The sequence below is a fragment of the Puma concolor genome, chromosome B2 (assembly GCF_028749965.1).
Source record: "Puma concolor isolate L17-30 chromosome B2, mPumCon1.1.hap2, whole genome shotgun sequence".
Classification (NCBI taxonomy): domain Eukaryota; kingdom Metazoa; phylum Chordata; class Mammalia; order Carnivora; family Felidae; genus Puma; species Puma concolor.
Window position 1 is genome coordinate 147,983,106 of NC_141671.1, and position 27,655 is coordinate 148,010,760.

The following is a 27,655-nucleotide window of genomic DNA, read 5'->3' on the forward strand; positions in this document are numbered from 1 at the left end:
CAGCTTGGAACTCAGTGAACGCGCAGGGCAACAACGTGCCCCCGGAGCCTATGGACTAGTCACACCCCTGCGACTGGGTTTTCCTCCCATGCGCTGAAAAGCTTTCGAACAACTAAGCAGAAATACCGTACCCATAAGGCAATAAACAGTTCTTTCTCCCATAATATTGCCAATTAGAACATCTGATGAGCAAAAAATATTGTTATAATTTCAGAAAAAAAACAAAACAAAGAAGGCATTTTAGTTGGATCATATTGTCTTAAAAAATGTAAATGAGTTATCTTTCAGCCTTGACTCAGTCTCCAACAAATAAACCCAATCTCTTTCTCTCTCTCCTCAGACTCTCCTTCCTCCTCTATTTTCTGTTCATTCAGTCACCAGAGTCAAAACCTTGAAGTCCTCCCTCAGGCTCTACTGGGACACAACAAGCACATCCTAGTTCAGAGCTCCTTCCTCTCTGTTCCTGCTGTCAGCCACCTAGGTTGTTAGTGGCCAACGGGGCAATTTGGATTCAATCAAGTTGAGAATGGCTCTTGATGGTGAAAGCGCAGACATGGCAGTGGAGGGAGACCAAGGGACAGGGGACAAGTTAGGGGCTTGTTGAAGATATTCAAGTGTGAGGAGCTGAAGGCCTCAACGGAGGCTATGGCAAGTAGAAATGGTATGAAAGAAGATGAGAAAGGAAAAACCCACTGCAGATTGGTTTATGGGGTCAAAAATACTGTGGAGTTAAGCACTATGAGAATAATGAAAGCGAAAACGAAAGATAGCATCTGTATGGAAAGAGCACCAACAGTCATATTTCACAGCAAATTCCAGAACACTGGCCGTGTGGGTAGATGTGTGACTTTGGGGAAGTTATTTCATCCTTCGGTGCCTCAGTTATACCTCAGCTGTAAAATGAGGATGTTAACAATAACTATACCCTACATTTTTTTGAGGATTAAGTGAAAAATAGGTATGCATTGAATGCACCAAAAGCACAGAAGTAATGAAGCACAAAATCCCTTTCAGCTCCAAAGTTTAATTCTCTACCTAGTAGCTTACCAGCAATCCTGGATATTTCTAACTCGCATACTTTATGCCACAATGTGTCCAAAGCACCATGTTTCTGTATGACTATACCCAATAAATATTCAACACGTATTTGGGATTTTATTTCTAATAAATGTCTATGCGTATGAGAGGAAGAGGAGTCGGGAGGAGGCATTCTTATCATTTAGAAGAGTCATGTATATTTTGGTCTCAAATTTTATTTTGGGCTATTGGTAACTGAGTCTGGTAGTATTCTGGTTCTGGGGTAACCAAATTGTTCAAGGGTTAATAGTGACCTGTCATGGTAAGAACAGTCTGTGAATTCTGTAAAATATAATGCTTAGACCTTGGTTTAGAGAAGAGCAATTTACTTTAGGGAATATTATCAATAATTCTCTTCTCTTGAGCTACTTTCATTTTGATATGAATTCTTTTCAAAGTCAGGAACAACTGATGCATTGTCTTTGCTGCACTCAATTCATTTACAAAAATCTACACCATGGGCTGGGGTGATTTACAGAGCTGACTTAGCAAGGCTACCTAGTTTGAGGTGAGTTCACAACCTAAAACAATAATAATTCTTTTATAATATTACATCAAACACTTCTTTCCAAGTTTTTAGTAGAACAAATTCTCTTCAAGGGAACAACATAATCAACTTACGAAGGTTTTTACGTCCTCTAAATAATTATCATGTTCCAAGCTAGCACAAAGTTATAGTAGGCCTGAAGTTAAGAGTATGTGTGAAGAACACTGGCCCCTGCCTTTTAAATTTGCAATATGTCTTATTCTTCAAACCAGAGGCAAATTAAATTAAAATTAAGATAATTGACTTCTCCTCAAAGAATTTCATAAATCTGTGTGCATTCCTAATCTCTATGATGTAAAGAAATAAATTGTCAGCCACTTATAGCAAGGATGAAAACCGAGTCAGAAGACCCAGACCCCAAGCCTGGGCTCCAACATACACTAGCTGACCTGCCTCTGCTACACTAGCTGCAAACCGCCGAGGGGGTCACGGCCATTCTCATGGTTTGTTCTGTCCCTGGGTGAAACAGGAATAATCACATCGTCATCCCGTTGCTCTCTGCCTTCATCTCCACCCACTTTCCCTGTAGCCCCTTCACTCCAGGCACGCTGGCCCGTCTGTTCTTCAGCCCCCACCCCAGGCTCCTTCTGGAACCATCCATGCTTGCCTTTTCTCCACCAGAAATGCTCCTCCCCACCCTGGCTGCCAGGCTCAGCTTGCTGGCTCAGAAAGGCAGGCTTTACTCAAACATCACCTGCTCAATGAGGCCTCATCTTATTTAAAATCATTAATTAACCCTACTCCCTCTCTGGTCCCTTCTGAGTTTCCAAGACACCTTTTTGCTTTATGTTTTTCCTCAGTACTTAGCACCAATACACTATTTAACTTATCTTTTCTGCTTATTCTCTTCCTTTCTTACTTAAATGCAAGCTCCATGAATGAGAGACCTTAGTCAATTTTGTTTGAATCTTCACTTTTTCAGGATTTGCAATATCTGCAGTGAGGTAGGTGCTTAAAGAATGGCTGTAGAACCAGTGGACGGATGAAGCTTCCCCAAGGTTGTTGAACATTGTCATGTTCAAATGAGATGTCATAGGTAGAGCTTACCAAATTGTAAAACATAGGAGTCATGGTTTCAAATTCATTTTAACATTCTGTTGAAATAGTAAAAATGTACATTACAATTAAAGTAAAAAGTCAATATAAAAATGAGTTATAAGAACTTTTAAAAAATATTTACTATATTTTTTAAATTTTTTTTTTAAATTTATTTTTGAAGGAGAGAGAGAGAGACAGACAGAGCATGAGCAGGGGAGGAGCAGAGAGAGAGGGAGACACAGAATTCGAAGCAGGCTCCAGGCTCTGAGCTGTCAGCACAGAGCCCGACGCGGGGCTCGAACTCACGGACCGTGAGATCATGACCTGAGCCGAAGTCGGATGCTCAACCGACTGAGCCACCCAGGTGCCCCACTATCTTTAGAAATAAAAAAAAAAAAAAAAGAAGGAAGAATTAATAAAAAGATTTTAGAGTACAATTGAAGGCTTAAACATATACCAAAAATATAAATCCCCAAGATTGTGGGTTAAACCGGAGCAGTGACCTCTGGTCTAAAGCAATAAACATGTGACCTATAGCATGGTACAGGAAAGCCAGTTGAGGGGAATTTTTTTTTTTTTTCTGTAAAAGAATAACAGGTCTGGAGACAGAGAAGAAGAAAACAAGAAAAGAGGAAAGAGAAAGCTGTGGAGAATTAAGTACCACTCAGCAAACACACTTATAGAAGATTAGATTTTCAGATGCTGTTGACTTAAGCAATAAAAAGTACATCAAAGTGTACTCTGTTGATGAATGGCACATAAGTAATAATTCCTAGGTTAGCCCTTTCAGGCACATTGAAAGATTGGTCATTCTCTAAGTATGACACAATGAAATGAAACAGTGTATAAACCATCAAGTCCCAGGGGGAATAACCTGGTTTTTGGCTTGAGCTTTTCGCAAGGAGAAAACAAAACCAAACAAATAAAACACAAATTGAAAAAATTCACCCTCCACAACAAAGTTCACATTTGCATATATTAGAGGATGCTTCCCTGTTTAGCTCAAGGTAGGAGGAGTAAGTCACAAATATGTAGGGAGGATGATGGGTTTCTCCCTGGGAACTTCAGCTTTGATTCTAAAGGTATAGTTTCTAGCAATGCTGAGCACTATTTCTGATCTGAAAATGGCATAAAATGTAGCTGAGTACCCCACAGCTCAGAGAAAGATTGCCAAGCAGGATGCATAGTTGCAGTAGGTAGATAATGGAGCTAACTATTTAAATTGGAGCTAATATTTTATAATGGACTAACATTTTAAATTTTTATAGAACTCTGTCTTAGAAGGCATGGAAAATCATTTTCACAAACAGGAACATTCGAAATAAGTAAGTCATGTGATTTTCTTTTCAAAAAAATAATTACAAAAGTCACATAAAAACTATCTACCTGAAAATTACTTCACAGTGGAAATATAAATTTCTGGTTCTTTGGTAAATAGAATTAACAAGGTTTATTAATATAGAACTACCAGCATATACAGTTCTGGTTTCATTCATTAAAGCCAATTCTAAGATGTATAATTCCCTAACATAACTGAGTGACATATAAAGGTAAAACCAGTCCCCTACGATCAGTTAAAACTGATCAACTCAAACACAGAAATAATTTGTAATTAGCTCCTAAAGACTAACTTTAACAAAGCATTAGGCTTTATTTATTTATATAGAGTCTGTATGTGTTTGATTTCTTTTTTAATTGAAATACAGTTGGGATACAATTTTATATTAGTTTCCAGGGAACAACATAGTGACTCCACAGTGTTTGAATTTTTTAAAAAGAGGGAATAGCAGGAGAAAGCAACACAACCCTCATGTATACTTCCTTCTTGTCAAGCACACACACATTGACTTCTTTTAGTCTCACAGCCACCCTGGGAAGTAGACACCCGAGGAACGTTAAGCAGCCTACCCAAGTGGCACAAACAAGGGCCAATGGCTGATCCAGCTGAATCCAAATTGGTGCTCCTTCCTCCATTCCCATCCCAGAGGGGAGGGCCCAGCCGCACAGCTTCTTATCATAAAACAACTGAGCGAACTTGGTCAATCCAAACAGGAACTGCAAGGCAGGACTCGGGGCAAGTTATAATAAAAGCAAAGATCAGGAAGAAAGAAATCTAAATAGTAGATTCATAATTTACAGATAGTCGTTATTAGCCCCACTCAAGTCCAAGTGTGGTCAGGCTAGCAAATTCTATTCAGAGACTATTTTAACTTCTCCTGGAAGGTTACTGTTGTGTCTTTGGTGTAAATTTAAAGTACTATGTGAACAATAGAAAATAACATAGGGACCGTAAAGTTTGAAGGCTAAGACATTACAAGTTAAATTTTAATGTTTCCATGCCAAGAGGCAGTAGCAGTAACTTAAGGGAGTAGAATAACCTGGAAGAGAGGAGCATCACCATATTCAGCTGTTTCAGTGACACTTTTATACTGATGGGTTCCATTCTCACTTAATGAAAATAAAATTAATAGTTGGAAATGAACGTACGGAAATACCACTCTGCTCAGTAGTCAATGATTATTCATCACATTTAAAACACCCTTACACATGAGGGAACTACAAATGCATGGATATGGGGCACCTGGGTGGCTCAGTCAGTTGTGCATCCGACTTCAGCTCAGGTCATGATCTCAGAGTTCGTGGGTTCGAGCCCCACATCAGGCTCTGTGCTGATAGCTTGGAGCCTGGACCTGCTCCGGATTCTGTGTTTCCCCTTCTCTCTGCCCCTCCCCCACTCGTGCCCTTGCTCTCTCTCTCTCTCTCTCTCTCTCTCTCTCTCTCAAAATAAATAAATGTTTAAAATTCTTTTAAATAAAAATAAAAATGCATGGATATACACTCCAAATGCTCTCTTTCACCTCTACTCTCTACAAATCCCACCCTGAAAAGCAGAACACAGATATCACAATGGAAAACTATAAAGGTAGTATACTGTGATGGGTCTTAATTTTCATGCATTCTGCTGAGTTCTTTAAAATTTGTAGAACGATGACCCAGACAACCCAGACAGAAATCAGAAAGTACAAGAACAATCTGCTGGGAAGTGACTTGGGGTGAAATGGACACAGATCTTCACTCACCTGCCAGAGCAGTGCTGCGTGCACGTTTCCGGTGGGCAGCTGGGTGCTCAGGTCAGCTTGGGCAGACAGAGCGGAGCTAGATTCAGAGAACCATGGCTCACTGGCTTAGGACAGTACTCGGAGCCATGGTGAAATTATGCACACTATCACAGAACGGCGTGGCCTCATGGGAAAGGCAAAGAATTTGGAGCCAGAGATTCCGGGTGAAAAGTCTCAGCATTGGTGGGATAATGGTTGGCATAGCTGCCTTCCAGGTTGGCATAAGCTGCCACTTATTAGTCACATCCTTGGGTGATTCTTTTAAATCTCCAGTCCCAGTTTCCTCATCTGTGAAATGGAGAAGATACCCCAAGCTCATCCTACCACTTAAGGTTGCCATGGGGATGCGATGTGAAAAGCACTGGGAAAGGAATAAGAAGTCCAGTACATGTGTGGATGATTGTCATTAGTAGTATTTTTAACATAGTATGTTTTATATTCAAAGCACAAAGACATCTTAAAATTTAAAGAAGAATAAATATGTAAAAAGGTATGTAACAGGCAGTCACGAGCAGTTGAAAAGCAGGAAGTAACAGAAGAAAACACAAAAGGACATTTAAAAAGCTTTAAGATTATTGATTTTCTGTCCCATCACTCAAAATTTGCTGGAAAAAATTAACAATATTGACTCTATTGACTTTTCTGACCATATTTTTTCGAAAACTTATAATATTCTTTATAATAGGGCCAGCCAACAACTGGTCATTACAATCAACTACATCTCCACTTTGAGCATACCACAAAATATATTTTCCCTGTTTACCCAAACTGGAGATGTTTCCCTAATAAATATTTTTGTTGAGGTCTGTCACCTGGACTTCTCTCTTTCTCCAGACAATACAATGGCTGTAATCCCTACGTGAACCCTTCTAACACAAAACCAAGCATGTCTCTAGACTCTCAATAGCTGTTTTTATAGACATATAAAAATAGCAACCTAGCTTTCCAGAAACACCTTTACTGCCATTAGTGAAAATATGTGATTATTATGTATGCACGCACACAGCATACATCTTCCAGAGCTGAGCCTATATCATGGAGAACTGAGCACACATTTCATAATGCATATCACTTACGCATCCCCCCAGGGGCTGACAGGCAGGGGCTTGGTTTGATCCTTCCTCCATCCCCTTGTACGGTTAAGAGTCCCTTGGGTAGTATCTTCCGTGTGCTCAAGTTTGTGATATCTTATGCAGCCTCTACAATTTCTGACCTAAAGCTGGCTTGGTTGTGATCTCCTCAAGGGGGTAATGGCTTTTCCTCTGTGTCCCAGCACCTGGCCCCACTGCGGTAGGCACTGGGCTTCCTACGGGTGTTGAGCAAATTGACTTGGTCTGAGTTCACAAGAGATGTAAACCACTTGTGATAAAAGGTAGCTTTCTCTTCCACACAAAAGGTCAGTGTAAATCTGGATTCAAAACATAAACTGGATTTAACATATTTCTTATCTGTATCAAAATTCAAACTCAATATGGTATTCTCTGCATAGAACCAAGGACACAGCTACACCTTTCTACTGCAGATGTAACTTTAAAAGCCTGTGTTTCTCTCCCTCGGGCCTGAGAGACACTGTAAACTCAGAAGCCAGTACTCTATACTGTTGCCAGAAGCCAAAATTGGAAGTCATGGTTCCAAGTTCCTTTAATAAAGCAGGAAAGATGCAAGAATGTCTTAGTAATGTCAGTTCCCAAACACCGACAACCTAAACCACGTCTTCTGGCTTCAGGGGCTTATTAGCTGCACTGATGCACTCCACATTTATAAGTTGATAAAATGTGGGAACAATCTTTCAGCTCTCAAATCCTAATATTAGCTCAGCCAATTCTGACTTGGTATTACTGTAAACAGTAGCAAACAGGAGCAAAGTTGAGTATTGCTACAGCAATACTACAAAGTTGAGTATTGCTACAGCAAAATATGTTAAGAAGTATCTCAAGATGGGACACTCATGTTCTACCCACGTACCATCCCATTTTTCTCTGGATGTATCAGTTTTAAAGTAAATGTATTTCACAACTCATTCATTCATTTGTTCATTCATGCATTCATTCAATAAATAAGCATTGGCTAACCATCTTCAACAGAGGGAATGTGATACATTGGAAAAAGTCTTGGTCAAAACAGACTGGATGTAAATCCTGGCTTTATGCTTTACTTGTTTAATGACCTTCCACAAAATACTGTGTCTGTGTGAGTACCTATTTCCTCTCTTGTAAAAAGAGATCTGGAGGAGGAATAGGTAATGTATCTAAAGTATTTGACACAATGCATGGCGCCACTGTGTTTTTGTTTCCTTTCTCTTCCCTTCAAGGCAGTGGGTAGAAAGATGAGTAAAATGTGTGTCTGCCATTTAAGAACCCCAAGTATACTGGGACGTGTGGACAACCACCAATAGACAAATTAATTATACCTAGGATGGTAAGTGATAAAATTCAGGCATGAATTTACTGCTGCTATTAAGGAGCAGTAACTATGGACAGTGATCTTGACAAAAAAGAGCCAGGGCAACTTTATGAGGCAAGTTGCCAGAAAGGACCACAATAAAAAGTAAAGAGCTTCAGAGATAAGGCAGTAGAAGTGATATAACTCACGCTCTCAGATGAATCCACATCATAAATTCCCCTGCTGTTGGGCATACATTCTCTGCCCAAATCTTTGAATATCTGGGATGCTCAAAACAAAGTAAAACAAAACAATGAGCTGCCTATTGGATAAAAGGCAAATTCATTGACTTGAAGATCTTTTAGATCTTGTGGGATTCCTCCCCAGCCTAGCCCAGCAGGTGTGTGCTCTCCTTTACCCAGCAGCGAGACTCTAGCTAAACTGGAGTTTTGTTCTTGAGCAGCGTTTCATGTCTTCCTCCTTGATCACCTTTCCCCTGCCGGTGTCTCTGCCTCCTTCCCTCAGGACTCCATCTGCCATAAAGCTCTCATGGATCCACTGAGAAGTTACTTTTCCCCTTCTTGGAACATCCAAAGCATGTGGTGCCTCTTTTCATGACAGTTCTTTTACAGCTTGTCACATTGCTTTCCAAACTACTCACTTGATTACACGTTGCATCTTCTTTGTTAGGTTGCACACTCTTTGGAGCATATTTGATTTTATTTTTTGCACAGACTAAAGATACTTTGAAATTTTAGAATTCTCTTAGAATTGTTCAATCAGCCAAAGGCATTTTCATATACTTTATTAAATGTACTGATTTCTAAATATATACTGTCTCCAGCCTTGAACAATTGACACTCAGGTCACCCATTCCCCATGTCCTTTTCTGATTAACTGCTAAACAAGTTCCCACCAGATCTGCTCCTTATACAGCCCACAAGCTCCTCCACAGAGGCCAAGTGGAAACTAGCCTTGTAAACTGCATCCAGGAGTGAGAGCCCCCACTGCGTTTTCTTAGTCTCCTGGCTGAAAAGTAGAGAACATTTCTGCCAGTTACTAGGTGAAAGCCCAACGTCTAAACTCTGCCTTGACCTGCCATCTTAATTTCCCCCATGGCCTCCAAGCCTTCTGTAAGGAATCACAGGGAAACATCTGTATTTACGGATACCATCTGTCGGATTACTATCCTCCCCTCCCCAGTTTTAATTCCTGCAGATATGAAAAAAATACTCATAACAAGTGCCGGGGCAAAGGGACGTCCAGGCTTTCCGTCATCTTTATAAAAGAGGTTCCCTCACCAGTGCTTGTCAGAGCCAGCTGTGTTCACGTGCCCCAAGTTATCACTTGCTCACATTTCTACATGCCAAGAAAAATAGCTGGACTGCCAATACCAATGCATCAGAATGCTCCTTCAGGGTCCAGTATCCCCATCTGCCCCCTGGCATCTGCCTTGATAGTTTGTGTTTCAGGGAACTTGTCTCTTTTGATTACTCCATTCCTAAGCTATCCTACTATATGTAATAATTTGATTAATATCCTCTACATTATATATATATATATATATATATATATATATATATATGTTATCTTCATTATATAGATATATAAACATACATACATATAATGACCTTGTGTAAGATACTGTGTAGTGCTCATTTCCTATATAGATAATAAATTTACACACACATATATGTGTGTGTGTATATATACATATACATATATATGTATATATACACACACACATATATGTGTGTGTATATATATGTGTGTGTGTATATATGTATACATATATGTATATATGTGCATACATATATATACACACACACACACACACACACACACACGTATATATACGTTCCAATCAAATAACCAGCTCCTTTCTGTATGTCATACACCACAATCCATATTCATGAGTAGTATTTCTCTAGCACTCCAGAATCAACGATAAATCTGGCTCAGGGCTGAAGTGTGTTGGTCTGATTTGCTGAAAAGCATTTCCTAAACTCATCTCTACCACAACCAGTAAGTACCTCATCAACACAGGACTACAGCAAGACACATCAATGAGGATTACAATATCTGACTATACCATGAAGACGGTAGAAGGATTTTTTTTCCCCAAAGCATTCTGCTTATCGCTTGAGGCCAAAACAAAGGGCTGTGGTTCTACAGAATCATACAAAGCTCTCAGGTGATTTCCAGTCATGCCACTTTACTAAAGAACTATAATCAACACTGTAAACTGTGTAATATAATTCATTCAACAACACCTCTACTGCTATATGTTCAAAATCTAAGTATTCAGATGCATGAAATGACAAACAGCGTTATTTTCTATTCTAAATGTTCAAAAGCAAAAGAATGGCCTTCCCCTGTGACTACAGAAGTACTCTCAACAGTCCTGTGTGATTGTCTACCTCCCAATCTTTCAGTTCCTTTGGGTACCTGGTGCCATTTTGGCTTTCAGTTATGTATTTAACTGACATGGTTTTTTTTTAATAAAGACAATAGATGACCATAGTAAAAGAAGTGAAGCGTGTTGCCACGTCTCTTTCAAATGGTCCTCCTTCCGTGCGTGTACATAGGGATTCCATTCTGCTGCCACGTCGCACCTCTGCCTACTTACGTAACCCAGTGCACGGACGCCACGGTGCTGGCAAATTCCTTTATGTAGTGAGTTTCATCATCAGTGAGTTTCCTTGACAGTGAAGCTCTCTGCTGCCTAAGCAGAAGAAGTCAGGGCCAGCGTTAAGCTCTGCTTGGTCCTTGACAATCAGAAGTTGGTTTCGAATTGCCCTTTGTAGAAGTCTTCATGTTCTTTAATCATATTCTCAGAACTGGTGTGATTTGGAGACTTTCTACGTGATGCAAAATTAATTGAAATATGACTTATGTTTCTAGAACTTCAACTGTGACATGTAAGAAAGTACTTTTTTGCTGAAAAATGTTAACTAATTCTAAGAAAAAGTCACATTATTTAAAATAATGCCAGAATTCTTGCCCTACAGTAGATGACATTGGATATGCCCTATCATTTACATTAAAGATGTATTCATTCATTGTGTAATGTCTAAGTGTTCTTCTGAAGGAAATGCAAGAATTATAAAAAAAAAAACACCTTTTGAAACCTATTTTCAATTACAGCAACCCATGGTTTCTGTAGAAAAAAAACTAAAGTGTAACGCAATGTGCAAAACTGCTTTGATTCTTTTTTCTCCCAATTCTACATAGTACATATATATGTACATATGACACATATATACACTTACACAAAGTTTAAGTAACACATGGTTGTGTGCCAGTGAAAATTGCATGCTGTTGGTTTTTCAGAGTTTTCTATCGATTATATTTTCTATTTCATCGCTTCTAAAAAGTTACTTCAAAAAAAATTCTCATAATTCTCCCAAAAAAGTTTTAAGAGGCTAGTTTCAAGCTGTAATTGCTTGAACTAATTATACTAAAGGATTTGGTTACAGCAGTTCCTAACCCTGGCTGTACATTAGATTCACCTGGGGAGCTTTTAAAACTATTAAATAGCAAACTACCTGGCACATGGTAGCCAATCAATATATGGAAATTTCTTTCTCTATTATCCCTTCCAGCCTATCTGCAAGTCCATATTTCCTCAGTGCCTACAGAGTATAATCTGACATCTCACTAGCACCCCAAAATTTCCAATAAGTGCCACCACATATTCTGTCTTCATACCCAGTCACCAAGAGTATTAATTTTACCTATGTGATATTTTATATGTGTCCCCTCCTCACATACCCTCTTGCTCATAGGATTGCTTTGAACTGTCTCCCAATTTAAACCCACAATTGCCTACTCTGGGGTCTTATTACCTTTCCACCATACAGATGCGATCAAGTTCACATTCCCTAGCCCCTCCGAGGCCCCCAACCATCGGGGATCCCTTAGCTTTGTACCTTTATCTTCATGTTCCCCTTTCTGGGAACCTGTATTCTGCCAAACAGAACGCTTCCTGGAATAAGGCAGAATGTTTGACACAGATGCCTTCCCCTATTCTTTCCACATTCCTATTTCTAAGTCTCCCGGCCCTTAATGCTTTGTCTTTTCTCATCTCCTGCTCTGTCTTTATGGGAAATGTCCAGCTCTGTGTCAACCATTCTTTTCCTGTGGCCCTTGTCACCTACATATTGTATGGAATGGTTTAACATTTGGAGGCAGTACTTATGTAATCGGTGAAATAACACATCATCAAGGATCGCTGTGTGATTTATTACAGGGTGTGCCTTTTGGTTTTGGTTATGTCTACATTTGTGGATATTCTTCATAAAATGCATCATACCGAGTGGGCAGCTCCTATGGTATTCTTCAGATACTGTTATAAATATTGTCATCTTCACAAACTAATATATTTCTTCCATAACAGTTCATTGAGTAACAGCAAAATAAATTTTAAAACACTAAGCCAGAAATACGTAAATACACAGGGCCAACACAACTTAAAAACCATCACTGCAACTCAAACTAAAATCACAAGTCTTAATGAAAAAGTGGCATCAAATGTGGTGAGCTGTATGGAGTAAAAAGGCATCCAGCAGTCAGGGCTTTCCAGAAAGAGCCCATGTTTTTGTATTTCGCTATAGCTAAAAATATTGAATCTGGACAGAATCTAGGAGGAAGTGACAACATGTGGGAAGCCGACCTATTTAACTTGAGATCAGCTGACCTTTGGAGAAGGTACATGGCTCTCTTCTAAAAAGCTGAAAAAAAAAAAATCCTACGACTGTGTTAGGTTGCAACAACACTTTCAGGCATGAAGAGCCTTTACAGGAGATAAAGCACCGATTGTTTTTAGTCCCTTTCCTCTGCTAAGGAGAAGGCACATTAAAAAGACAGCTATCTACTGCAGTGTGCATGCGGGGCAACATGGATGTTACTTTCTGATAAAAAGCCCATGACAGTGATTTTAAAACAGGACTTGTGCTGTCAGTCAAACCGGAGAGGCGGGATATCCTGCCCAAGTGATTGCTGTCTGGGCTGTCGTGTGGCGAACTGCCAGGTCAATTACAGCAGGCCAGGAGGAAATATGAAGACAGATAGGCTTAATTCTGAACAGGAGCATCAGTAAAATAGAAACCTGGGGACACATTAATGCAATGGTCAATTACTTAAAAGTGTGGCTTTGGCCAGAGCTACAAAAATGTGTTTATATTGAGTCTTCCAATAGGTAAGGAATTTTTTTATTAATAAGAATGGACATACAAGAAATTTTAGAAGTAGCATTTGTATATTTCTGAAGAAAAACATTTCGCACAGGAAAATTAGGATTCTACAATTCTCTTCTCACCTACAAACTTAGACACATGGGTAAATTAGTATTTGGGAAAAATGGCCAATGATATTTCATAATTATTCATGTCACTGATATGTCAATTTTCCTTCCATTCTTCCTTACCAAGATTGATTTCAGATCTAAAGTCTCCTAGTCAACTCTCCCCTGTCTATGGCACCTACAGCTTCTTTGTCTAAAGGAAAAGATATTAAGATCTCAGCAGCATCAATTTGAGGATCCATGTCACAGAATATCTATAAACAAGGAAATATTTCCTTTGTTTCAGACTCAGGTTCCAGGAGTCTCATAGAAACACATTAAACATCAGACTTGCCGGGGGGAAAATGCAGACTGTTTGAATCACAGCTTAATTGCTTGTGAACTAGATTCTTATATTCCTCCAATAACAGAAGAAAATCCCTGTCAACATCCATGTGAAGTAAATACCAGCTGCTGACACTGAATTTTGCAGCTATGCTATTTTTAATGGTGATTAGTAAGCTCTTAAATCATGAAAGATTTTAAAGAACAGACAGAAAGAGGTAAATTAAAACAGAAAATGTTAGAAATACTATCATAATTTTTCACCAACCTGAAGAGATGTTTCTCCAAAAAATATTTGTGGAGAATTTACATAAATTCTAGGACACAATGTTCATTAAAACCTCAATAATATAGGTAGGTAGCATACATGCTGGAAAAGTGCCAAAAGCTGAAATAATAGAAATCAAATCTGGCTTCCTCAAGCTAATATTATAATAGGAGATTACTAACTGATACTTAATTACAGAAATGAAAATCAACAATATTTTATCTATCTCTGTGTATTGTTTAAGTGGGTAAGAAGGTGTATAAGCATCTCTAAATGACACAAGTCAATTAACTAGTGACTTAATCACATTCTAAACTACATAATAAAAGAATCTGTGAAATGAAAGAAAAGATCCTAGAAATTCGGGACCTATTTGCCCAGATACGTGTCACATATCATTAGAACTACCTCTAGAGTGATCTCTAAAGTTGTTATCTACATGCCTAAATTTTTTCACCATCTTTAATCTATCATATTAATTATAAATTACCATCCAAAGTCAGTGAGAAGTGTAGGATTAGAATCAAAGATGTCTTCAGAGATCTTTGAAACCAGTCTTGCCACTTCCCCTGCATGTTGGAGGATTCTCTTTTACACTACTCCACTACTCCAAGTCCATTGGACTTGGCTCTTGTGGTAAAACAATGCACCAAACAGCAGAAACTCTTACCCTTGTGTGGGAAGACAGACACGAGCCAAATGCATTACGCGGGCAGAGAACACGGGTCATTGGGAGGGAAGTGTAGCAGTTTTACAGAGGGGGCTCCACAGGGGTGGCTCAGCGGGAAGGTGAGATTTCAAAGTAGACTTAAGGGGACGTTGGGGGGCGTCTCTCAAGGTTGGAATGTAAAAGCATCTTTTAGGATGACTATTAAGTGCAAATTGCCAGGCTTCCCCAACAGGAGGGATAAATTCTTTTTTTCTAAAATTTTTTTTTTTTAATGTTCATTTATTTTTGAGAGACAGAGACAGAGACAGAGCGTGAATGAGGGAGGGGCAGAGGGAGAGGGAGACACAAAACCCAAAGCAGGCTCCAGGCTCTGAGCTGCCAGCACAGAGCCTGACACGGGGCTCGAACCCACAAACTGGGAGATCATGACCTGAGCTCAACTCAGATGCTTAACTCGGATGTGCCACCCAGGAGCCCCTAGAAGGGATAAATTCTAATTTAGTAGGTTTGAGGCCAATGGGCATTGTTTTAGTTCCCAAGCAATTCAGCTGAGGTTGGTCTACAGACCGATTCGAGAAACCCAGCTCTGAATCCCTGACAGTTTCTTCTGTCATCTGGCCACCACACAGAGCGGCCATCGTGGGTGCAGCTGGCCAGGTGAAACACCTGGCACAGAAAAGGAGCAAAGAATACCTTAAACAGAAGCGGTAGAAACAAAACTGTCCATTTTTCACTTAGCAACAAAGTCCCAAAAGCTGCTGAGATATGTTGACATTCAGTGACTGGTTAGTGACGGGCAAACTGATGAATTATATGAGTACTGACAATCTTACGACTATTCTGGTGGTTGATTTAACTAATGATTCCCGTGCCCTTGGGGCTTGCTAGCACAGAAGGTTGGTGTGTTTGGTGAGTTTGTTAAAGTGAGGGTCATGTCAGACATTTGCTGACTGTTCAAGTTATCTCCTATGACAGCTCTCCCCAGGTTGTAGGAAGCCAAGGAAACCCAGGTAACAGGTGCAACAGGTGCGAGCATTAGCCCAATGATGCTAAATTTTTCCAGTTCAGGAACTTCTAGGGATGTCACATAGTATTTCATCACTGTTCCCTTACTGTGCATGTATGGGGGATATACATGATCTACTACAGAAATAAAAACCATTGATATTAGGTGCTTCCTCTGTACAGGATCTTACTTAATCCTCGAAACAGCTCTGTGAGGGAAATACTATGCAGGTGAACTGAAACCCAGAGAAGTTAAGTAACTTGCCCAAGGGTCACACAACTAATAAGAGGCAGAACTGAGATTTTTAACCTGTGTCTGATTAATCCGATGCCCACGTCTTAACCACTAAAATATAGGACTTCCTAAATCTATTTTTTCTAAATGCTTGATATAAACGTTTACCATGTGGCATTTCAATACGAGAGTTTAATCATGAGGTGCTAGTTCATTCTCAGAGGCAACATGATGACAGGGGAATGTGAGCTTTGGAGGGAAGCCCACCCAGGATGGAATCCTTATTTGACACTCGTCACCACTTCACACACCTGAGCGTCGGTTCCTTCCCTCATGAGAAGGGGTAGTGCGCCTCTCAAAGTCCAGTGGGACAGAATGTGCACTGCATGGGGCACACGGTGTGCAGCACAGAGAGCCATTCCCTCCCCACCGACTTCGAAGGAAACCTTGACAGGCACCCCAACTCTCCTCTCCGCGCACAGAACACTTGCACAAACCCCCTGACAGAGGGTCACCCGAGCCGTGCTGGAACATCTCATCCAGGCACAGTCAGCTCCAGTCACTCGGAGTGTTCTTCCTACTCCTGACCTGACGGCCACCGCCACCAGGACTGCTCCTCTGGGCAACAGTGACTCAACCAGCACCTCTTTCCAGGTGACAAAGCACAGAGAAGATGGAAGACAGTCACACCCCTGGTCTCTGCTTCTCTGAATTAAGAAAGCACCAATTCCAGGGGCGCCTGGGTGGCTTAATCCGTTAAGCATCGGATTCTCGGTTTCAGCTCAGGTCGCGATCTTGCGGGATAGAGAGAGCCCTGCGTCCAGCTCCACGCTGACAGCACAGAACCTGCTCGGTATTCTCTCTCTCTCTCTGCCCCTCCCTCTCTCTCTTTTTCAAAAATAAATAAATAAATAAACAAACTTAAAAAAAAACCCAGAAAGCACCAGTTCCTGCTCAGATCTCTCCTCCCTCACCCCACTCTTTCAACCCCTCCAAGGCCCTGCCTCTGCCTCTGCCCCATCTCCTGTGGAACCTCCTCCACCAGCTCAACCCCAAACTCAGGAAGCCTCTGTCTGTCCTTCTAGGTTTCTACCCACTCCACTCAGCTGGGCAAAACAGCCCTCTTTGGTAGGGAGAGGAAGAGAGAACTATGTGATACTTTTCAGGCTCTGGACCCTGTCATGCTTCCACTGACCCAGAGAAAGACTGTAATTACTTGCTACCATTGGGCCTGGCTGAGCCTGTGGTCAATCTTGAGTGGAAGGACTTCCATCCCCTTCACGTTTGTCTAGGCATTCATCCTCGAGCCTGTGATTGTACAACATCATGTTCTTAAAAGCTCGACTCAAACTTTTAATTTCATCCCCAATAAGTTCAATTCCACTTTCACCTTATCGCTCCAGTTTGATGCAATCCTTTGATTTTTTTTTTTTAATTCTGTTTCTCTTATAATAGTTCACCTTCCCAGATTTGTACCGTCTGTAAATGTGGTGTGAGTTCTAGGTCTTTACGTGAATCATCGGCAAAAGCTTGGGAAGTAATTGTCCAAGGAGAGAAAGTTGGATATATTTAGAAATACACAAGCGCTTATGAAACAGGCACATAACTAACACATAGTGTAAAAGAACACAAGCCAAATGACAGAGATGCCAGTTAATGTCACAGCACTGGGTATAATCAGCTTCAGTACTCCCACGCAGACAAAACCGAGGCAAAATCATGCCATTTAGGAGCCTAGGGATGCTAATAGCATAGAATTAAAGACGGGTGGGTCTAAGTTATTTGAAAGGGGCATCGGGGAGAGGGTGGATGTTTTGTGATTTAACTGACAATAAAAGTTATCTTAATTACACACTACAGTGGAATAGAAAAGCTTTGTTTGAAGTCAGGCATTTTTAGTGACAGCAGCACAGCTGGAGGCATTAGAATGTCATTCACCTCAGTGTCACTTGTTTCCTTTGTCCCATAAGTAGTGATCTTCTATTTCTTTTCACTGTCTTTTCACTTCTAATGTGACTCGCAAAGCATTTTCTCCTATGCTAGCTCAAATTCATGTTAAAATCTGGATTGTCCTGATCTTCCTATGCCAGCTCAAGTTGTCTGGAAAAGATATTGGTCTTGATTTCTTTGAACTGCCAGCACCAGAGTTTGCTTTCTTCCCCTAAAAAGGCAAACCAAAGGGGCAGGAATTCTCAGGGTCTCAGGTAAGTTGTTTGCTACAGTGGCCATGGGTTTTGCCCATTGCTCCATTGGCTACTTGGATTTTGAGTGTGCTTAATATAGGAATCATATTAATCTTTTTCTTATGTGTGACGAAAATGTTTCAGGTTATAATTACATTGGTGTTGTTCTAATACAGATAATTTTTTTAACTTATATAATCACATCTATTACTTGAATGTATAAGGAAGGCAATTAATGTCACATGACCCTGAAATAGTTACCTTTGAATCAATCACAGATGATGGCACTTTGTTCTTTTCAACTTTTTAAAACAGGTTTGGTAAGTATAAGCTACAGATGAAAAACTAGGAGAGAAAAGGAGTCTAAAATTTTCTCCCCAGAATTGGTAATTAGAACAACAGATGTGGGCAGACAATAAGCAAATGAATATAGTGCTTGAAGACTAAGGAATTTAGGAGATAATAGCAGACGTGTTAGTTCAGGATCATTATCAGAAGTTAGAAGTTTAAATAGAATTTAAAAGTCACTATATTGTCCATTCATTAGTATAAATATCTTCAACAGCATACAAATAAGAGTGGTTTTTCTCGGTTATCTTAATTTTTTAAAAAATCTTTAAAAAGTTAGAACTAAGCCAACAGTAATTGCCATGTAAAAGTATATACAGCTTTGATTCTGTAATTATGTAAAGGAAATTGAGCCATTTAAAAGCACCCTTTTTTATTAATTTAATGTCCTCATTTATTAAACAGGAGCAAAATATGTGTCCAACTGAAATATCGTGAATATAAATGTCAGATAAAAAACAAACAAAAAAACCCAAATAACCAGGGCACTGATTAGGAAAACATCACTTTTCCCTTGGTCTTGACTTTTTTCCTCACATGCCCCTGTTTGCATTATTCACAGATTTTATCAGAGTTTTATTTCATTGGGTTAATGATAAAACATTTTCCATTTGTTTCTACCAAGGGGCTTGCTATTCCATTATTGTTCAGTGCTTTCTGTGTCTCAATATGACAAATGCCAAACATATACCAATCAAAATATTCAATTGATAGCATATGCTGGATTTCCCAGATGCTGGAGTTCAATAAGGAACTTTTTGGTTTAATGTGTCTTCCCTACTATGTTTCTCTACACATCATTATAGAATTGCTCCCATCTTCTTCAAAGAAATAGCACAAACCAGAAGAACAAAACAAAGGACAACAACTATGATCCCCACCATGTTTATAACCTCTATGTCATGTGACAAAATTAGTTACCCGACAGTAAATTTACTGAGAGCCCTGCTGGGTTTGCTAAGACTTCTCTCATAGTGCAGCCAAATTTTATCAGATATGAAAATAAATTTTATATCCATGTAGTTCTTTATCCTATTCATTTCGAAGGACTTTTAGGACCGTTACCGGATCAGGTATTTACAAAAACCCTCCAACTCAAGTGGGCAGGAATTATTTTTTCCCCCTTTAAAAAGAAGGGATAAATGAAGCCCAGAGAAAGTAAGTGGCATCTCCGAAGTCACAGCTTGTCATTAAAAGTCACAGCTTGTCATTTAAAAAGAAGGGATAAGTGAAGCCCAGAGAAAGTAAGTGGCATCTCCGAAGTCGCCAAGACTAGACCAGAACTAGTCTTTAACCCCACACCCAAGATTCTCCCACGTATGCTTGTCTCCAAGGACACAGAGTTGACACGCCATGGACCGAAACATTATCAACCTTCCTCCTGTGACCGTAGGGCAGACCTACTAACTCTATGACCCCAAACACTAAGATCAGCCTTAAACGACCCAAGAACATGAATCTCCCCAGTTAAGTGAATAACCCTGTTTTGACCTCTAAAAGCCACTGACATCAAAATAATGCTTTGTTTCTTTTGTAAATACTAGTTAGGTGGGTTCTAAAACAACCCACAGAGATGGACTATTACAATTGTGGATTTCTTTTGGAAGGATGGCTGTCCTTCCTTATTTAAGTAAAATATATCTTAATTTGAAAGCTATTTGAGCTCCAGTGTTAATGAACTCCTGTACTCAGGTGCAAATTTCTATATGAACAAAGCTAATAATGATTCGAAATTTCATAAAGACCAAGAGCTCATTCAGGGGTTATTTCATGTGGCAATCATTTCAAGTTAAATAACCTGACATTTTAAAATTGGCATTTGGTAAATAGCTCTCAGGTGCATTTCAGAAGCCCTCTCACTTTCTTTGCCTTCTTGCTGAGGAGGAAAGGTAAATGATATTCCTTGACAAGAGGTGGGTGGGTTTTTGCCCTTTGAAATGAAGAGGTTGCCTATCAAATCTTCCCCATGTGAGGTTTGCATCAAGTCTGTTGTGAGAAATAAAGAAAAGATTGATAGTTCTGCTATTGGTTATTTCTCACATATTATAAAAATCATGTCAATAGCACTCTCAAGATGCTATCTCTGGATTAACTGATGTGCTCATATAATTAGGCATTTATTTATTTAACTTTTAATACTAACCGCCAGTTTCTACACAGATTTGCAAAAATGAATAAAACCTGAGTCTTACCAATGAGAAGACAGCAGGGAAAGTAGAATTAATAGTAAAACAATGTGAAAATTTCTTTCACAGGGATTAATGTAAAATCAAAAGATAAAGGAGCACAGAAGATGACGAGACTAAATGTGCCTCGCCATTTGTCTGATGTTCCGTGGAGGTGGTGAAGTTTCAGTTGATGGCTCCCAATAACATCTTCACAAACAGAAGATAAAGAAAGATTAACATGTAGGTAGACTAGAGTTATTTAAGTAATCAAGCTACTATAAAGGATAGAATAAGAGCTATGATAATATAGACTAGGTAGTTAAAAGTCAAACCATTATACTATTATCCCCCTAAGTTCAGCCTCTAATACAAAGAAGTCTGACTTAGGCTGGATTCCCTAGAAGCAGACACTAAGTGAAAGTGATTTATTAGAAAATGCTCTCTTCAGGGAGACATTACTAGGAAGCCAAAGAGAGACAGGGAAGGGAAGTTAGCCCAACAAACATCATGTCATCGGAGAAACTCTTGTAGAGGGAAAATTTGGCTCATTCCCAAGGAGAAATTTGGAAACACGCACCCCGCCCCCAGCAAATTGCCCTGACTGAGGGAGGGGCAGAGAATGAGGAGTAGGAGGTAGAAGGGGCTAGAGTAAATATCCCTGCCCTTATCATTGGTTACAGACTGCCCTCAGAGGATGGAAATTTCCAGGCTCACCCTAGAGTGAGAACTTCTACTTCTACAGGGTAAAGTTTCTGAGCAATGTAAACTTATCTGCTCCAGGGTTCATTCCAGGAGAGTTACTTGTGGAGTGCATTTCATTAATATCTGAGGATATAGCAAGTCTTAAAATAGAAGGCTTCAAGTGTCTGGTAGATATGCAAGAACATAAGACCATATTCGAGTTCTTACAAAGATGCAGAAGAAGTGGGGTCTCAGGAATTTTCTGGAGACTAGAAACACTTTCCTGCACATCCCATTGACAGAATGCCATGTCAAGCAGCCAGATGGAACGACATGTAACGATGGACTTGACTTCAGACCTCAGAGAGCAGGTAGAAGAGTGTTAGCAGCGAGGCCTTGGGTTGACTGGTTTCCGCTCATACCTCATTCATGCTCATTGCAAAATCTCCAGGACTAAAACCGACAGGATACATGGAAACAAGCATGATAACAAATTCTCCTATACATGTAACTTCAAGACTCTTCTTACTGTTTGCCTTAATGATCTAGTGATCTGATACTTGTAATAAGCATTAGTAAATGTTCCCCTTTTCAGAAACTGAACACATGCAGATGAGACTCTATTAAGATTCAGGTCTCCAAGGTGGAATAGTCCAAGTAGAAAATTTGATAGACAATATGCACATGAGAATACAAATTGTGAAACTATGTACTAATTCTCCAAGGTATAAACATCACTGGTCAGACCAATGTCTGAAAACGACACCCAATTTCCAGTCTATAACAAGCTAAATGGAATTTAAGGAAGTTCATTAAAGCATAAGAAACTTATAAAATAAGAACTACAAAAACGTATCATGAACAAATGAAGAATGAGAATGAACAGTGTTTTTTCTCTAAATACACAGTTATTCAGATAGTGCTTTTCTTTAAAAACAAGATTAGCAGTCCTCCCGATTATAGAAAATAAGTCCTCACTGCAGAAAATTGGACAAGTAATTCTTGGCACTTTCCCCCTTTTCCTTTTTTCTTTTGTATGTAAGTGTTTTTTTATTGAAGTACAACCATATACAGAAAGGTACACAACTTACGAGCGCATGGCTCAATTTTTATAAAGTGAAGACACCTCTGTTAAAACTACCCAGAAGATGACTCTGATTTTGTTGAGGACACAGCAAGCGCGCAGGAAAGCCCACAGGTGGTTGTCATAACACATATTTGTGAACCATTTGAAGAAATGGATCATTACTTTTCTTTTATTTTCCACAATCCCTGAATATTTTGTTTGTTGTAGAGATTGGCAGATGATGTCATTCATTCATTTAGATTAATTCAAAGCTTAATATGTGTTCAGCAGCAAGTGTGTGGTGATGGACTTTGGGGTCTAGTAGAAGACAATGCAGAAGCAGATACACTAATAATTATAAAATATGAAATGCCATGAAGGAAAACAATGCCACAGGCAAGAATATCATGGTACCCTACCTAGATAGAGTGACTAGGGAAGGAAACAACAGACAAGCTGTACATGGACACTTGAGTAACAAGAACCAGCTATGGAAAGAGAGAAACAAAGAACACTGCAAACAAAGGGAACATCCCCCAGGGGATGCCAGAAACCACGCATTGTACCAAACCCTATATATGCCACGTTATTTCCTATACGCACAAAATGATGATCAACTTACTTAATGAATTAGACACGGTAAGAGATGAACAAACGTAACTGGTAATAAAATAAAACAATTAGAACTATAAACTGTAATAAAAGTCACATGAATGTGGTCTCTCTCTATCTCACAGTAACTTACTATACTGTACTCACTCTTCTTCCCACAATGCCATGACAAAATCAAATGCCTGTGACACTAGATGAAGTGAGGGTGATGGTGTAGGTGATATGACAGAGTTAGGCTACTGTTGGGCTTCTGACACTACAGCACGAGGAGGATTGTGGCCTTCTAGACCACGGTTGACCACCAGAAACTGAAATCGTGGAAGGCGAAAGAGTGACACCGCTGACTACCATTACCCAAGTCTGGATCATTCTACCAACCGACAACAGGTGACCGGACTGCAGTGAGCACAGGCCACAGCTGGAGAACAAGGGCAGAGACCAGTCCATATGTGGCCATGCAACTCAAGAGGAATGATGTAAGTCACTAAGTGCCCCGTAAAGGTCATACCCGAGGGTTTTTAGCTGGGAAGTAAAGAGTTCCAATTTATGTTTTAATAAGACCCTGGCCACTATATTAGTGGGTGGCAAAATAGAAAGCAAGGTACCAGTAAGCGGATAATCACGGTAATAAGAGCAATACAAGACGTACACTGATGTCAAATCAACCATTTTGTGAATGGATTGGGTGTGGAGGTGTGGGAGGTGGCAGAATAAAAACTCAATCAGGGTTTTTATTTCAACAATCAGATAGATTGAGGTGTCATTTACTGAGGTGGAGAAGATTTGTGGAGAAATAGGTTTCCATGGGAAAAAGCAAGAGTTTAGTTTTGTACATAATAAGTTTGAGATGTTTGAGAAACATCCACATGGACTTGTCAAGTAAGTAATTCGGATAAATGAGAAGGAAGCACTGAGGGGAGATCAGGCTAGAGATACAAATTTGGGAGTTATTAGCATATAGATGGTTTTTAGAGCCATGGGAATGTAACGACAGAAAGAGAAGATAAAGAGAACTCAGAGCCAAGCTATGAGGAACTTCAATATTTAGAAGTTGATCAGATTTGAGCCAGAAAAAGCAGCTAAGCAAAAAGGACTGGAGGAGTAGGAGGAAGACCAAGTTCTCAGAAGAAAGAAAGGAGAGAGTTTCCACAAGGAGGGGATGATTAGCCATGTCAGTGTTGGTAAGGGGTGAAGGAAGATGAGAAGAGCAGAACATTGAATGGGCATGGCAATGTCCAAAGTGACTGGTGACCTTGGTGGGGGTCTCAGGGGAGTAAATGGGAAGACTGGAATGGGGCACCCGGAGGAGAAATAAGTGGGGGTCAGGTAAGATTTCTAAAAGGTAGATGCTACTGTAATAGGACTATGTACAGAGCAAAAAGAAAGGGGTAAATGATTCCATGGAGAGGTGACTAACTGGAAAAGCCACACCTTTGATGAGGCCTAGAGGTGGGGGTCCAGAGCAGGGATAAAGCCTTGGCATCTGAGAGCAGGAGAGATGCTGTGTTTCTAAAGAAACAGGTGAGAAGAAGGATGAAGAGTTCTCTGTGCCATCTTCTTAAATCTTAGTGAAGTGGCTAGGCAAAGTCATCAGCCACCCGGAAAGAGGTCGAGCAGGGACGGAAGGAGTGTCAAGCCCAAGAACCACGACCAAGGTGTAACGTGGTGCTTACATAAAGTGGGAGTCCGTGCTTGCTTCTGAAGTCCCGGAACTATTAACAAGAATTGATGAAGCATCTGCTGATCGTGATCTTATAATGTCCTCTGTTTACCCAAATGCTAGTTACTAGAAAACCAAACAACAAATTCTGAAAGCTTCATAAGAACAAAAACAGAGAAGATGGATTATCAAAGTCATGTGAAGTTATGAATTTGTTCAGAAAGCGCAACAAAAAGAGAGTGGAAAGAGCAGCTGAAGGACACGGAACGAAAAGGACTCTGGAATCTGGGCTGGATGAAGCAGGAGGAAGGAGGAAGGGAGGCGAGGAGAGGCAACAAGGAGTCCAAGGAGGCTCAGTGAGGTTAGAATAATTGTCTCTGTGAGCGTCACTGGAGTACGAGCTCCGTGGACCAAGAGGTGTTGGCAGAGACAGGAATGTAGGAACTTGAAATTTGAAGAAGAACAGAAGTTTCTGCTGATGACAAAATCTAGTCTGACTCGGACACCCTGAGAGTGTTTCTTTGGAACGGATCAGAAAACCTCATTGGAGATGAGCCGATCAAGGAACTAAGACTGAGGTTACTGAGTGGATCATTCAGTAAGTGATGGCTTCTCAAGAAAATGGACAGAAGTTGGAACAGAGACACGGGGCGAAGTGATAAAATCCTCAGTGACTGGGGGATACTCTTGTTCCTTAGGAGAAGAACAAGAAGGTTGAGAGAATACAGTAGCAACGTGAAGGAGAGCCCAGTGGAGCCAAATGGCCCAAACTCAGGAGTTGTGACAAGAGAGAAGAAGTACCAGCCTGGTTGGGACCGTGGAGAAAGCACATCATTACCTCCTACCTAAATGTGAGGCATGTACATGTGGGATTATACAACCTCGCCTCAGGAAGGCTTCAAGAGACATGGAGAACTCTAGTTATGGTTAGATGAAGGTAGAAATGTTCTAAAATATGATCAAGAATTTCACAACACAGCTGGCTGATCATGGAAAAAGAACTCCAAAAGCAGAATGGATAAATTGTGAAAGGAAATGATAAAATACCACTATCTGAGGGCTGTGTAGAAAGGTAGAATTCTCAGCCACACCTATATCCAATTCAAAAATACACAGAAAGATCCAATTCAAAAAGTCAGCTATACCCAACTCAAAAATTATTTATTTGCTTTCTTTTATATGCAAAGGGCTATGCTTTTAAGAGGCTTGTCAGCCATAATCAGCAAAGAACCAAATAGGAAAGGCATACAGGCTGATGTACAGCTCATATGTGGTGTGTATGTATGTGAAATGATTTGCCAAAGTCAATAGTTGCTACAGATATTTACGTAAAAAGGAATTTAAAATGGCCTCTAGAGTAATATAAAATAGATGTTTTAAATCCATTCTGATGGTATTATTTTGAGGTACATCAAATAAAATTAATTCACTTCTAATCCAACCACTAAAATATTCTTTAAAGCAAGACTTTACTGGGATGCCAGATTTAAAAATTAAAAACAAATCCCAGCTTTTCAAGTCATTTTATTCATCAAATCCTTCCCTAATGGAAACCAGACAGCAATATACACTAATTAACTGGTTAAAGAAAAACCGTTAGACATTGTCCAATTATAAGCTTTCTTTTCTAGTAGCTCTTCACCAGTAATAGGTGTGAAGTACATTTGATAAAGCCACTGTCGTTGAGATAGCTAACTTTTGGTTTTCCAAATATACTCAAGATACATCATCTTTCCATGAATGATGTTAGTGTCACACAATTAGTTGAAAATACAAGTAAACATAAATTTTCACAGTTTTATTTATAAACATTATTCCATTGAAATTTCACACTTATAGTCAGTTTCCTAAAGCAGAATTCAAAACCAAAACTAAGCTAACAAAAAGCTGAAGTATTTTTTAGGGTAAGCAAAAAAGATGATTATATAATAAGAATTCTATGCTTTTATGCCAAAGGTTTCTTAGTTATGAAAAGGGCAGGTTTCTCTCTTTTTTTTTTTAATTTAGTGTATCAATACAGTTTATAGCTGTGATAAAATGTGTATGGTGTTAAGCCAGTAAGTTTGTGCTAATTTGCTACACTGCGATAGGTAAGTAATACATGTAATAACCTGGAAAAAAAGTTCAGGCCCATTGCACACCAGGTTATTTATTCACTATTACAAGTCCACTGTGAAATGTCTTGGAAACTCAAGTTGGAAGCAGTTTTGATCAGAGGCAACTGGGGGCAGGTAGAGGAAATGAAGCAAACCACTCAAATTTCCTGTGTGCGCCGTGTTTTCCAGTTTGGCACAGGCTTTTTTTTCTTTCCTGTAGCGTAGCGTGTTGAAAGCATAGCTTAAAAAAAGTCAGCCAGGTAGGGTCATTACCTGGAATAGCAGGTGTGAGGGACCCTGATGCCCCCACAGGGGGCTGGGCAGCATAGTGTGTGAGTCATTCTCTGACACCACCTTCCTGGGGTAGAGGACAAAGAAAGGTGAACGAACATCTGCCCTATTCGAGGAAATGAAGTAGATGAGACCACACGTAAACAAGAAGGTGTGTGTGTGTGTGTGTGTGTGTGTGTGTGTGTGTGTGTGTGTGTGTGTGTTTGATGTCCCAGCAATATTGTTCAGAAAGGCAGTGTCTTGGGGTGCCTGGGTGGCTCAGTTGGTTAAGCATCTGCCTTTGTCTCAGGTCATGATCTCAGTGTTCATGAGTTCAAGCCCCCAGTAGGGTTCTCTGCTGTCAGCACAGAGCCCGCTTCAGATCCTCTGTCCCCCTCTCTCTCTGCACCTCCCCCTGCCATGTCTCTCTTAAAAGTAAATAAATGAAAACTTAAAAAAAATGGCAGAGTCTTTGCCTTATAGGTTGAATGTGGGTATTACTGCCCATACTCAAGAAAATCCTGACGTTGCCTGGAACAGAAGTCAGTCCAACAAAAAGCAAACAATTTCTTTTGCTCAGTGTGAACATCTTCAGTAAGAC

At 39.9% G+C, this 27,655-nt stretch overlaps 1 protein-coding gene across 2 annotated transcripts in view; it reads right to left on the reverse strand.

The window, feature by feature from the left end:
• PRKN (parkin RBR E3 ubiquitin protein ligase) overlaps positions 1-27,655 on the reverse strand; it is a 1,357,610-nt gene that overhangs the window by 1,177,296 nt on the left and 152,659 nt on the right. The window lies entirely within an intron of this gene.